At 39.1% G+C, this 12,461-nt stretch overlaps 1 pseudogene; it reads right to left on the bottom strand.

The window, feature by feature from the left end:
* Positions 1-11,875: 11,875 nt before the first annotated feature.
* On the bottom strand, positions 11,876-11,991 carry LOC126074218 (uncharacterized; annotated as a pseudogene).
* Between the last annotated feature and the right edge of the window lie 470 nt (positions 11,992-12,461).

Below are 12,461 nucleotides of genomic sequence, written 5' to 3'. Positions count from 1 at the left end.
TCATATTTTGCTGACAGTTTTTATCATGAATGGGTGTTTATTTAGTAAATTCTCCAGACTAGGTGTTAGAAGGCACACAAAAGAAGCAGAAGACTTTGTTCCTTTTCTAGCAGATGTTGTTTTATGAAAAGCCAGTTTGCTTACTTCCAGCATGCTTTTGGTCTTGGAATTTGGGATAAAACTTTGATATTAAACTGGGTTTGAGGCATCATATTTTCTTGGACTTTTACTCATATATAAAGGTGCCTTTGAAAACCTATCATTTCATATAATTTTATATGCATACCTAACAATATGTAGAATGTCACTGTGATTAATTCTGAAGTGGAAAGCAGTAAAGTACTTTCTAGGATACCCAAATGTTTCCTGTTTCTAGTAAGACATTCTGGCTAGTGACAATCTTTTAATTTTCCTTTTTGTTGTATTTGTGAGTGGTAGAATTCTTGCCTTTCACTTAGGAGGCCTGGGTTCAATTATCAACCAATGCACCTCAGAAGCAGCCACTGCTCATCTGTCAGTGGAGGGTTGTGTGTTGTGAAGTTGAACAGGTTTTAGCAGAGCTTCCAGCTAAGAAGAAAGGCCTGGAGATGTACTTCTGAAAATCAGCCAATGAAAACCCTATGAATTATAACATTACATTCCTTATGTACATGGGGTCACGATATGAATTGCGGGCTGACTTGATAGTAACTAATAGCAACAACGACATTGTATTTATAAGCCATACCAGCTGTTTTCTCTGCTGGGTATTTTGGGGGATGGAGTATGATCAGACACTGAGCTTTTTAAAATGGATAATGTTTAATATTTGGAGCAAGGAGAAGAGGGGATAATATCTTCAGATACTTCTCTTACTCTGAGAAATTACTCAATTTTTGTAAACTCTGATTTTCAGTTTTTTCTTTTTGCTATGCTTGAAGTTTAATTGGAAGATGGTAGACAGGTTTTTCAGTAATCAGTCAAGGGGAGAATTACCAGGCTAATGATGACCAATGGGAAATTTAAAGCAATGATTAAGAAACTTCACATTTCAGAGAGGTTGTTAATTAATAGTAATATATTCTAGCCTGACTTGATTTTGACCATCCAGAGATTTCCATGTACAAATGTTCCATCCTGTTTTGTTCTGTATAGACTGGTCTTGGAAGAGGCAAGGTGTTATGGATTGAATTGTATTCCCCCAAAATATGTATTATAAATCCTAACCTGTATGCCTGTGGGTATAATCCCATTTGGTAATGTGCTGTGTTTGCCGTGTTAATGAGGCAGAATTTGTATAGGATGTATCTTGAGCCAATCTCTTTTGAGATATAAAAGAGATTAAGTAAGCAAGCTAAGGAGGCAGAGATGGGGAAAAAGAGGTGCCAAACCACATGAAGATCGCCCAGGAGCTGAAGCTAAAAAGAGACAAGAACCTTCTCCTAGAGACAAGAGAGAGAAACAGAAAGCTTTCCCCTAGACCTGGCTCCCTGAAGTTAGACTTCTAGCCTCCTAATCTGTGAAAACATAAATTTCTGTTTGTTAAAGCCTTCCATGTGTGGTATTTCTGTTATAACAGCACTAGATATCTAAGATGCAAGGTTTGCAACTATTCTTATGATTTTAGCCATCACGTCCTAAGTTGAGCAGATCATTAACTGTGTTCTAAATATTTATACAGCCAATAGCTACAACACAAGCCAAGAATGCTTTTCTTGAAATGCTTGGGTAATAACAACAGGAATTATCTGTGCTTGTACGGAGTGTCTAGATTTTCTAAATGTTCCTCACATACTTTATTTCGTTTGTAAATTAGCTCCATTTAGTAATGGAAAAAACCTGGAAACTGGAAGCACAGAGGGGTTAGGTGACTTGCCTTAGGCCACACAGCCAATCAACAGAGAAGAACTCAAACATAAATATTCTGGCTGCTGGTCTAGCTCTCTTTGCATTATATAACCCAGCCTAATAAAGTCTAAGAGTTTATGCCACTCTTTGTGAGTTAAGCTCCATTCAGAATATGCCTGATAAACACATGCATTTGTAGTAGACTTTTTAAACTCCATCTGTTCTCTCAATTAGTCTTTTGCTTGGTTGGTGCAAAAATCACAATAGAGTCAGCTTGCTTTCCATGTGAAATGTAATGGTGACTAAATGAATAATTTCTTTTATAAGAATCAGCACAAAGCTGGTTCCTATGAGGCAGAGGTTAAAGATGCCCCAAATGTCCAACTTTTCCAAACTATGGCACCACTCCATCATCTCTAACATAAACTACTCCCCTTCCCCTCAGTACCCTCCCTCCTATCTTTGGTTTCCTTAATTCACTGCAAGTCTCACAGAACTCACAAACCATACTTACAGTTAAGTGGTTTATTGGGGAAGTAACAGTACAACTTGGGATAGAAACCGATTTGGGAGTAACAGGAATAACCCAGGATGCAGCTCTTTGATCAGGACAGCTTCTTTTGGTCCTCTGCTGCTGGGCCCTCCTGGGGTCTTGTTGCTACTGGGCCCTGCTGAAGGCCTTCTCTGGCAAGTGTTACAATTCTTAGCTCCTTGAATCTGCAAGTCCCACCTGCAGCCATCTCACCCCTGGTTCCTGCAGTCTTGCACCCCCATTGCTCTTGCTACTGCTGCGTTGCTGTCTTACTCTTCCATGTTATAGCTCCTGTCTCTCCCTCTCTCTCTCATTCTCTCCCCGCATGTCTCCCTTTAAGGCTAGCAGGATGGCAAAACTGACCGATCCCTTCGTTAGAGTTCCATATACCTTATTTGCATGCTCCCACCCCCACAAAGGGTGCCGTGTGCCTTACTTACATTATTAGCAAGCTATCCAATCCCCTTGGCAGACCACAAGCACCTTATTTGCATAGTCCCACCCAGTCATTTGGTTAGAGTTACGAAGTCTAGATAGAAGGGCCATATTAAGTAGTTCACTGTGCCACAGTGACAAAGCACTTTCAACGTTGCTAAGCTTTTTTTTTTTTTACAGTATACTTAAACCTCATCTGCTATAGATCTTTTTTTGAGAACGAGAATGTGGAAAATATGCTGGCAGAACACAAAACATCTGTTAGGTTTTCTTGTCCCTAAACAAAGTGATGTTAGGCAAAAAATTTAAGATAAGAAATGATATGCCATTCACAAGTTACAAAACCTGCAAAAGAAATAATCGCATGAGTTTGCTTCTGAAGGATGAAATGTTTTTGTGTACTTATGCTGCTAGATGACCCTTGCATAAAGTATATCCCAACTTGATCTAACTTAACTGTGGCTTTTGATACTATGTGTAAAGAAAAGTTTAGGCTAAAAATGAGTGATTGTAACTATAGACAATATAATGGGGAAGCACACAGAGCCAATATGCTGAAGTGTTTTCTATTATTTATACTAAACAGTTATAGAAATTATATAGATGTAGGATATAATGACTCTAAATTATATACCTTCTATAATAGTCTAATTTAGTAACCTTTATCCTCCACTTTGAATGGATCCTTTTTCAGAAGTAAGATGGAAGTAGGAAAAGAACCAAAAAGTTTAGACAACTCTGAATTATTAGATGGTGCAGGCTGTATCTGACTGTCCCCCTTATTTTGAGGCAATATGTATTCTCCTTCCTTTGATACTTGCATATTGGAGGATATTTGTATGCTTAACTTTCTCTGAGACATCTTTCATTATTCTTTATAATATGGCTTCTATTTTAAGTAATTGAGTACCGGATTTTTTTCTCTCAATCCTTTGAGAAACTGTTTTAATTCTTCTGGTATCTATATTTCTGGGCCTTGGTGTTGGGGTGCCAGCCAGGCCATTTGCCATTATGTGTCCTTCTCAACCTTGAGCCTTTACGGAACTGGTTTTCCTGGAGTCACCTTCAGGTCAACCAATAGCCCAGTAAGCAGCTTAGCAGAGACCATTTTACCTTAGGCATTGGGCTCTTTTGGAGAATTATCTATGTGCAGTCAGTTTCAGAAAGCAGAAACTCCAGGGTCTGATTGGAAGCTGTGCTTTAGGATATTAAATAAAACAACCCATTGCCATCGAGTGGATTCTGACTCATAGCGACTTTGTAGAACAGAGTAGAAATGTCTTACAGAGTTTCCAAGGAGCTGCTGGTGGATTCAAACTGGCAACCTTAATGGCTCTGTTTTTACAGCTGATTGACCCTGAAACCCTGCACATGCTCTGACTCCACCTCCTGAGAAACCAACATGAAAGAAATTTACAATGACCCTCAGGAGACTACCCTGCCTGAACCCCATGTATATAACCTGCTTTCACTGCCTGATTCGAATCATATCTACTCACAATAAATATATTCTGTTATATTAATTTCTGGCATTTTTCTGTGCATTTAGGTTTTTAACACCCTTCTAGGAATAACTGCATGCCAAACTGGTGAAACGCTTGGACACAACTGGGATATGGAACCAAACCCATTGCTGTCCAGTTGATTCTGACTCATAGTGATGCAATAGGACGGAGTAGAACTGCCCGTAGGGTTTCCAAGGAGCGGCTGGTGGATTTGAACTGCCAGTCTTTTGGTTAGCAGCAGTAGCCCTTAACCACTGCACCACCAGGGCCCCTGGAGTATGGGCAGCAGCTATCATTTCTTATAAAATAAGCTCGGGGATCTTATTATAGTTCCTGGGTGGTGCAAATGGCTAATGCACTTGGCTGGAGGTTCGGGTCTACTCAGAGTCACTTTGGAAGGAAAGCTTGGCAATCTATTTCTGAAGAATCAGCCATTGAAAAACCCTATGGAGCACAGTTCTACTGTGATGCAGTCAGAGTCGACTCAATGGCAACTGCTAACTAACATTAGTATAATTTTTGAATATTCTTTGATACATGTGGTGGTGAAAGAATATTTACAGATATGCAAGAAGAGTACAAAAATAGTTTCTGGTCTTTTGCATCCCTTTTGGAAATACACAAATTTGTATATTTCTTGTATTAGGAAATTTGTAAATAGTTATTTAAAAATATATCTTAATACAAGTGAAAAGTAGATGTTCAAGTTTTCAGACCTCTCTTATAGAAAGATGAAGAATGGGAGCTGTTGACCAATATGAGCACAAGTTTTTTCTTTCTTTTTTTTTTCCAGGCACGAATCTAAATTGTCCATAAATAAATTTATTGTGCAAAATAGGAAGACCTATGTGTATTTTTTTAGCTAAATATTTTTGACATAGTGTGACTTGTAGAGTTAACAAATACCTAGTAAATCTGGACTTCGCAGACAACCAAAATCAGTGTAGTCCAAATCAAAACCAAACCCAAAAATATTCAACCATCTGAACAAGCAAAAAGGCACAGGCTATGGCCTTAACTGGAGCCCAGGTGGCCCAGTGGTTAAGTACCACAGCTGCTAATCAAAAAAGTCAGCAGTTCAAATACACCAGCCACTCCTTGGAAACCCTATGAGGCAGTTCCACTGTGTTCTGTTGGGTTGCTATGAGTCAAAATTGACTCCATGGTAAGAGGTTGATAGCCTTAACTAACTTAAAATTCTAGAGTTCTTTTACCTGATTTCCTCAGTTCTCTTTACAGAATCCAAATAAGCCTTTTTTTATTCTTATCAAAAAAAAAAAAAATTTTTTTTTTTTTTTTTTTTTTATCAAAGAGTGTGCTTAAAGAAGATGGTGAAAGTAAGGAGATTTTAAGAAAAATATTTTGCATATTCAAAAAGGGAAGTTTAAAGACAAAATAAAAAGCGTTCTTAACTTATATCTCCCTAAGAATATGGGTATGTTTTTACTCAACAAATAAAATTATCAAAGTAGCCTGGATTTTAATGAGACAGGTATCTTAGAGATCAAACAAATGATAGAAACAGTCTACTTTGCTCATGTGTCAGGTGTCAAAATCCAAGTGCTTCCTAACTATGGACTTTGCTGTACTTTCAAAATGAATGAACATTGCATGGGAAATGCTTTTATTGCCCATTGTGTCATGTCAGTTACAGGCTAAGGCATTTTTAATTACCTAAACTGCCTGGAACATAATTGGGATATATGAAAATGTAAAATAGTCTGAAGACAACAGTTACCAGTATTAACAATTTTTTTTTATCATTTCGTACCAGTATCATTTAACCTGATTTGCCCAGTGCAACCTGCCTTTTGATTTCTTGACTGCTGCTTCCGTGGATGTTGATTGTGGGCAAATCTGCTGCAAAAGTGTTAAAAAGCAAAGATGTCACTTTGAGGACTGAGGCGCACCTGACCCAAGCCATGGTATTTTCTATTGCCTCATATGCATGAAAAAGCTGGACAATGAATAAGGAAGATCAAAGAAGAATTGATGCCTTTGAAATATGGAGTTGGCAAAGAATATTGGCGATTACACAGACTGCCAGAAAAACTAACAAATCTGTCTTGGAAGAAGTATAGCCAGAATGCTCCTTAGAAGCATGGGTGGCAATACTACGTCTCACATACTTTGAACCTGTTATCAAGAGGGACCAGTTGCTGGAGGACGTCATGCTTAGTAAAGTAGAGGGTCAGTGAAAAAGAGGAAGACCCTGGACGAGATGGATTGACACTGTGGTTGCAAAATGGGCTCAGACGTAACAATGATTGCGAGCATGGAGCAGGACCGGGCGGTGTTTTCTCTGTGTTTATAGGGTCATTATGAATTGGAACTGACTCCATGGCACCTAACAACAATTATTTAACCTAATTTCTCTGGAAGTCAAGGAACACGGGATGGAAGAAGGAGTTCAGAGTTGATAAATGGCATCGTGAGTAGCCTGTAACAAGATTATAGTAAAAGAAAGACCTGTCCCACCTTTCTACCCTTAGGAGGAAGCGGAGCAGTGTTACCTCCAAAGAGAATTCTCATTCTTTGCCAAAAGCATTCCTAGAGGGCCTTTTTTAAAAAATAATTTTTATGGTGCTTTAAGTGAAATTTTACAAATCAAGTCAGTCTGTCACATATAAACTTATATACACCTTACTACATGCTCCCATTTACTCTCCCCCTAGTGAGTCAGCCCACTCCCTCCTTCCAGTCTCCCATGACCGTTTTGCCAGTTTCTAACCCTCTCTACCCTCCCATTTCCCCTCCAGATGGGAGATGCCAACACAGTCTCAAGTGTCCACCTGATACAAGTAACTCACTCTTCATCAGCATCTCTCTCCAATCCATTGTCCAGTCCCTTCCATGTCTGATGAGTTGTCTTCGGGAATGGTTCCTGTCCTGGGCCAAAAGAAGGTTTAGGGACCATGACCACTGGGATTCTTCTAGTCTCAGTCAGACCATTAAATCTGGTCTTTTTAAGAGAATTTGGGGTCTGCATCCCACGGTTCTCCTGCTCCTTCAGGGGTTCTCTGTTGTGCTCCCTGTCAGGGCAGTCATCAGTTGTGGCCGGGCACCATCTAGTTCTTCTGGTCTCAGGATGATGTAAGTCTCTAGTTCATGTGGGCCTTTCTGTCTCTTGGGCTCATAGATACCGTGTAACCTTGGTGTTCTTCATTCTCCTTTGATCCAGGTGGGTTGAGACAAATTGATGCATCTTAGATGGCTGCTTGTTAGCATGTAAGACCCCAGACGCCACACTTCAAAGTGGGATGCAGAATGTTTTCTTATTAGAATTTATTTTGCCAATTGACTTAGAAGTCCCCTTAAGCCATAGTCCCCAAACCCCTGCCCGTGCTCCGCTGACCTTCGAAGCATTCAGTTTATCCCAGAAACTTCTTTGCTTTTGGTCCAGTCCAGTTGAGCTGACCTTCCCTGTATTGAGTATTGTCCTTCCCTTCACCTAGAGTAGTTCTTATCTACTATCTAACCAGTAAATAACCCTCCTAGAGGGCCTTTTTGGTGCTTGGTTCTGGGCTTATGAAATGGAAATAAGAGGCATATTAGTTTTGTCCCAGCTCCACCAGCTGCGTGTGATCAGGGACAAACATATTACTGTTTGCTCCCTGGGCTTTGATAAAATTAGAAATTTGAACTGGGATTTCTGTGGCCTTTCTGTTTTTAAGGAAACTCTGGTGGCATAGTGGTTAAGTGCTACGGCTACTAACCAAAAGGTCAGCAGTTTGAATCCACCAGGCTTTCCTTGGAAACTCTATGGGGCAGGTCTACTCTGTCCTATAGGGTCACTATGAGTCGGAATCAACTCGACAGCAATGGGTTTGGTTTGGTTTTTCTTTTTTAAAATTCTACAATTCTAGGAAGATAAAAATTAAGAAGATAAAACACATGGGTATCATAATGAGTTTTTGAGCAATTCTTTACTGTGAAATAACTTTTTAGAAGTAGTGACCTTTAGGTTCCAAAGTCCTGCCTATAAATACAAGTCAGAGGAGGAAATAACTTTTACTGAGCACTTTTAAAGGTTATATGTTACCTTCCTGAGGAAGTTTCCCTGACACTCACCCTCCTGAACACCTCTTAAATTACTCATTCCTTCCTTTATGTTCCATCTGTATCTTCTCCATGTTTCTAATATTATTATAATGTACTTATTTATATGCCTGTTCTCTCTACTGGACTGTTAGTTCCTTGAGTATAGAACTGTATTTTAGTGTCTTATTCATATTTTTAATTTCTGTTTATCACACAGTTTAATATTGGCATATTAAAGGCCCTTAAATGCCTTATTATTATGTATTAACATAATTGGAATAAATATCGATTCAGTTTGTATATGGTATCTCACTGAATCCACATAACAATCCTATCTCTAAGAAAACAAACTCAGAAAGGGAACACAACTTCCTTATGTTACACTGTACAAATGACTCTCTGACTCCAAAACTTGAGCTCTTTCTGCCTTATCAAGCTGCCTTCCACACATAGTGACAAGAGGTCATTAGGAGTTATACAGAGTCAGATTTGGTGTAAAACTTGGTAATCATGGGGAAAAACTTGGCCAAATTCAGTGTTATTGAACAGTATACATATTTTGTCTCATTATGCGTGGCTGATGTATCTATTAGTCCTAGGGAAACAAAGTTGCTGATTATTTTGAATTTTTAAATGAGTACAAATTATCTTTGCTTTTTTTTTTTTCTTCCTTACTTGAGCCACAATTGGGATTGCCAGAAACAATGGGAGAAGAATTCACTAGCTTCTTTCCTCAGTCTGGGCCTCACAGTGATTTTCACAACCCTCTTTTTCTCTCTTCTGAAAACACTATGGCTTGGGTGAGGTGCACCTTAGTCCTCCAGTCAACATCTTTGCTTTTTAACACTTTAAAGAGGTCTTTTGCAGCAGATTTGCCCAATGCAATGCTCCTTTTGACTGCTGCTTTCATGAGTGTTGATTTTGGATCCAAGTAAATGAAATCCTTGACAACTTCAATCTTTTCCTGTTTATCATGATGTTGCTTATCAGTCCAGTTGTGAGGATTTTTGTTTTCTTTATGTTGAGGTGTAATCCATACTGAAGGCTGTGGTCTTTAATCTTCATCAATAAGCGCTTCAAGTCCTCTTCACATTCAGCAAGGAAGGTTTGCATAACACAGGTTGTCAACAAGTCTTCCTCCAATTCTGATTCCATGTTCTTCTTCACGTAGTTCAGCTTCTCTAATTATTTGCTCAGCATACAGACTGAATAAATGTGGTGAAAGGATGCAACCCTGACACACAGCTTTCTTGATTTTAAACCATACAATATCCCCCTGCTGTGTTTGAATGACTGCCTCTTGGCCTATGTACAGTTTTGTCATGAGCACAATTAAGTGTTCTGTAATTCAGATTCTCTGCAATGTTATCCATAATTTGTTATGATCCACACTGTCAAATATCTTTGCAAAGTCAATAAAATATAGGTAAAAATCTTTTTGGTATTCTTTCAGCCAGGATCCATCTGACATCAGCAATGGTATCCTTCGTTTGACGCCCTCTTCTGAATCTGGCTGGAATTTCTGGCAGTTTCCTGTTGATGTAGTGCTGCAGCCACTTTTGAATGATCTTCTGCAAAATTTTACTTGCATATGATATTAATGATATTGTTCAATAATTTCCATATTCTATTGGATCACCTTTCTTTGGAAGGGACACAAATATGGATCTCCTCCAGTCAGTTGGCCAGGTAGCTGTCTTCCAAATTTCTTGACATAGAAGAGTGAGCACTTTCAGCGCTGCAGCTGTTTGTTGAACCATCTCAATTGGTATTCATTCAATTCCTGGAGCCTTGTTTTTCGCCAATGCCTTCAGTGCAGCTTGGACTTCTTCCTTCAATACCGTTGGTTCCTTATCATATACCTCCTGAAATGGTCGAATGTCGACCAATTCTTTTTGGCACAGTGACTCTGTGTATTCCTCCCATCTGCTTTTGATGCTTCCTGCATCATTGAATACTTTGTCCATAAAATCCTTCAATATTTCAGCTCAAGTCTTGAATTTTTTCTTCAGTTCTTTCAGCTTGAGAAATGCTGAGTGTGTTCTTCCCTTTTGGTTCCCTGTCTCCAGGTCTTTGAACGTCATTATAACACTTTATTTTGTCTTCTTAAGCTGCCCTTTGAAATATTCTGTTCAGCTCTTTTACTTCCTCATTTCTTCCATTTGCTTTAGCTACTCTATGTTCAAGGGCAAGTTTCAGAGTCTCTTCTGACATTCATTTTGGTCTTTTCTTTTTTTCCTGCCTTTTTTAGTGACCTTTTGCTTTCTTCATGTATGATGTCTTTGATGTCTTCCCACAACTCATCTGGTCTTTGGTCATTAGTGTTCAGTGCATCAAATCTATTTTTGAGATGGTCTGTAAATTCAGATGAGATATACTCAAAGTCTTTTTATGGCTCTCATGAACTTGTTTTAATTTCCTTAGCATAACTTGAACTTGCATATGAGCAAATGATATTCTCTTCTGCCTTCAGCACCTGGCCTTATTCTGACAGATGGTATTGAGCTTCTCCATCGTCTCTTTCCACAGATGTAGTTGATTTTATTCCTATGTTTTACAGCGGATGAAGCCCATGTGTATAGTCACCATTCATGCTGTTGAAAGGTATTTACAATGAAGAAGTCATTGGTCTTGTAAAATTCTATCATGCGATCTCTAGTGTCATTTCTATCACCAAGGCCATATTTTCCAACTACTGATCCTTCTTCTTCCTTTCCAACTTAGCCATTCCAATCACCAGTAATTATCAATGCACGATGGCTACATGTTTGATCAATTTCAAACTGCAGGAGTTGGTAAAAATCTTCAATTTCCTCATCTTTTGTATTAGTGTTTGGTGCATAAATTTGAATAATAGTCATATTAACTGGTCTTCCTTGTAGGCATATGGATATTATTCTATCACTGACAATGTATTGCAGAATAGATCTTGAAATGTTCTTTTTGACAATGAGCTCGACGCCATTCCTCTTTAATTTGTCATTCCCTGCATAGTAGACCATATGATTGTCTGATTCAAAATGGCCGGTACCAACCCATTTCAGCTCAATAATGCCTATGATGCATTCCGTTTAGTTTTTGATGACTTCCAATTATCCTTGATTCACACTTCCTACATTTCACATTCTGATTGTTAATGAATGTTTGCAGCTGTTTCTCTCATTTGGAGTCATGCCACATCAGTAAATGAAGGTTCTGAAAGCTTGACTCCATCACGTCATTAAAGTTAACTCTACTTTGAGGAAGTAGCTCATCCCCATTTGTATTTTGAGTGCTTTCCAACCTGTGGAGCTCATCTTCCAGCACTATATCAGACAATGTTCTTGTACCATTAATAAGGTTTTTACTGGCCAATTTTTTCAGAAGTAGACTGTCAGGTCCTTCTTACTAGTCTGTCTTAGTCTGGAAGTTCCCCTGAAACCTGTCCACCAAGGGTGACCTTAACTGGTATTTGAAATACTAGTGGGAAAGTTTCCAGTGTCACAGCAACATGCAAACCACTACAGTACAGCAAACTGACAGATGCATGGTGGTAAGCCTGTAACACCCGGTATTCCCAAGAGGTCTCCCATCCAAGTACTATCCAGGCACAAGCCTGCTTAACTTCTGAGATCAGATGAGATTGGGCATGTTCAGGGTGGTATGAAAGGTCTTGTTTTATAGACCTGTCTAATCTTTGACTGGAGGGTGAACTTTGGAAGTGACTTCACTTCTGAGTTAGAGGGTGTTTAGTGGCCATACTCTCATGGTTTCTGTAGTCTCTGTCAGACCAGTAAGTCTGTTTTGTGTGTGTGTGTGTGTGTGTGTGTGTGTGTGTGTGTGTGTGTGTGAATTTCATTCTACATTTTTCTCTCGCTCTGTCCAGGACCCTCTATTGTAATCCCTGGCAGAGATGTTGGTGGTGGTAGCTGGGCACCATCTAATTCTTCTGGGATCAGGCTGGTGAAGGCTATGGTACATGTTGTCCATTAGTCCTTTGGACTAATCTTTTCCTTGTGTCTTTTGTTTTCTTCATTCTCCTTTGCTTCAGATGTGATGGGACAAACAGATATATCTTAGATAGCCGCTCCCAAGCTTTTAAGTATCCAGACGCTACTCACCAAAGTTGAATGTAGAGCATT

This window comes from Elephas maximus, chromosome 3, assembly GCF_024166365.1.
Source record: "Elephas maximus indicus isolate mEleMax1 chromosome 3, mEleMax1 primary haplotype, whole genome shotgun sequence".
In the NCBI taxonomy this organism is placed as follows: domain Eukaryota; kingdom Metazoa; phylum Chordata; class Mammalia; order Proboscidea; family Elephantidae; genus Elephas; species Elephas maximus.
The sequence above is the reverse complement of the archived record's forward strand: the minus strand, read 5'-3'. Positions and strand labels throughout refer to the sequence as shown.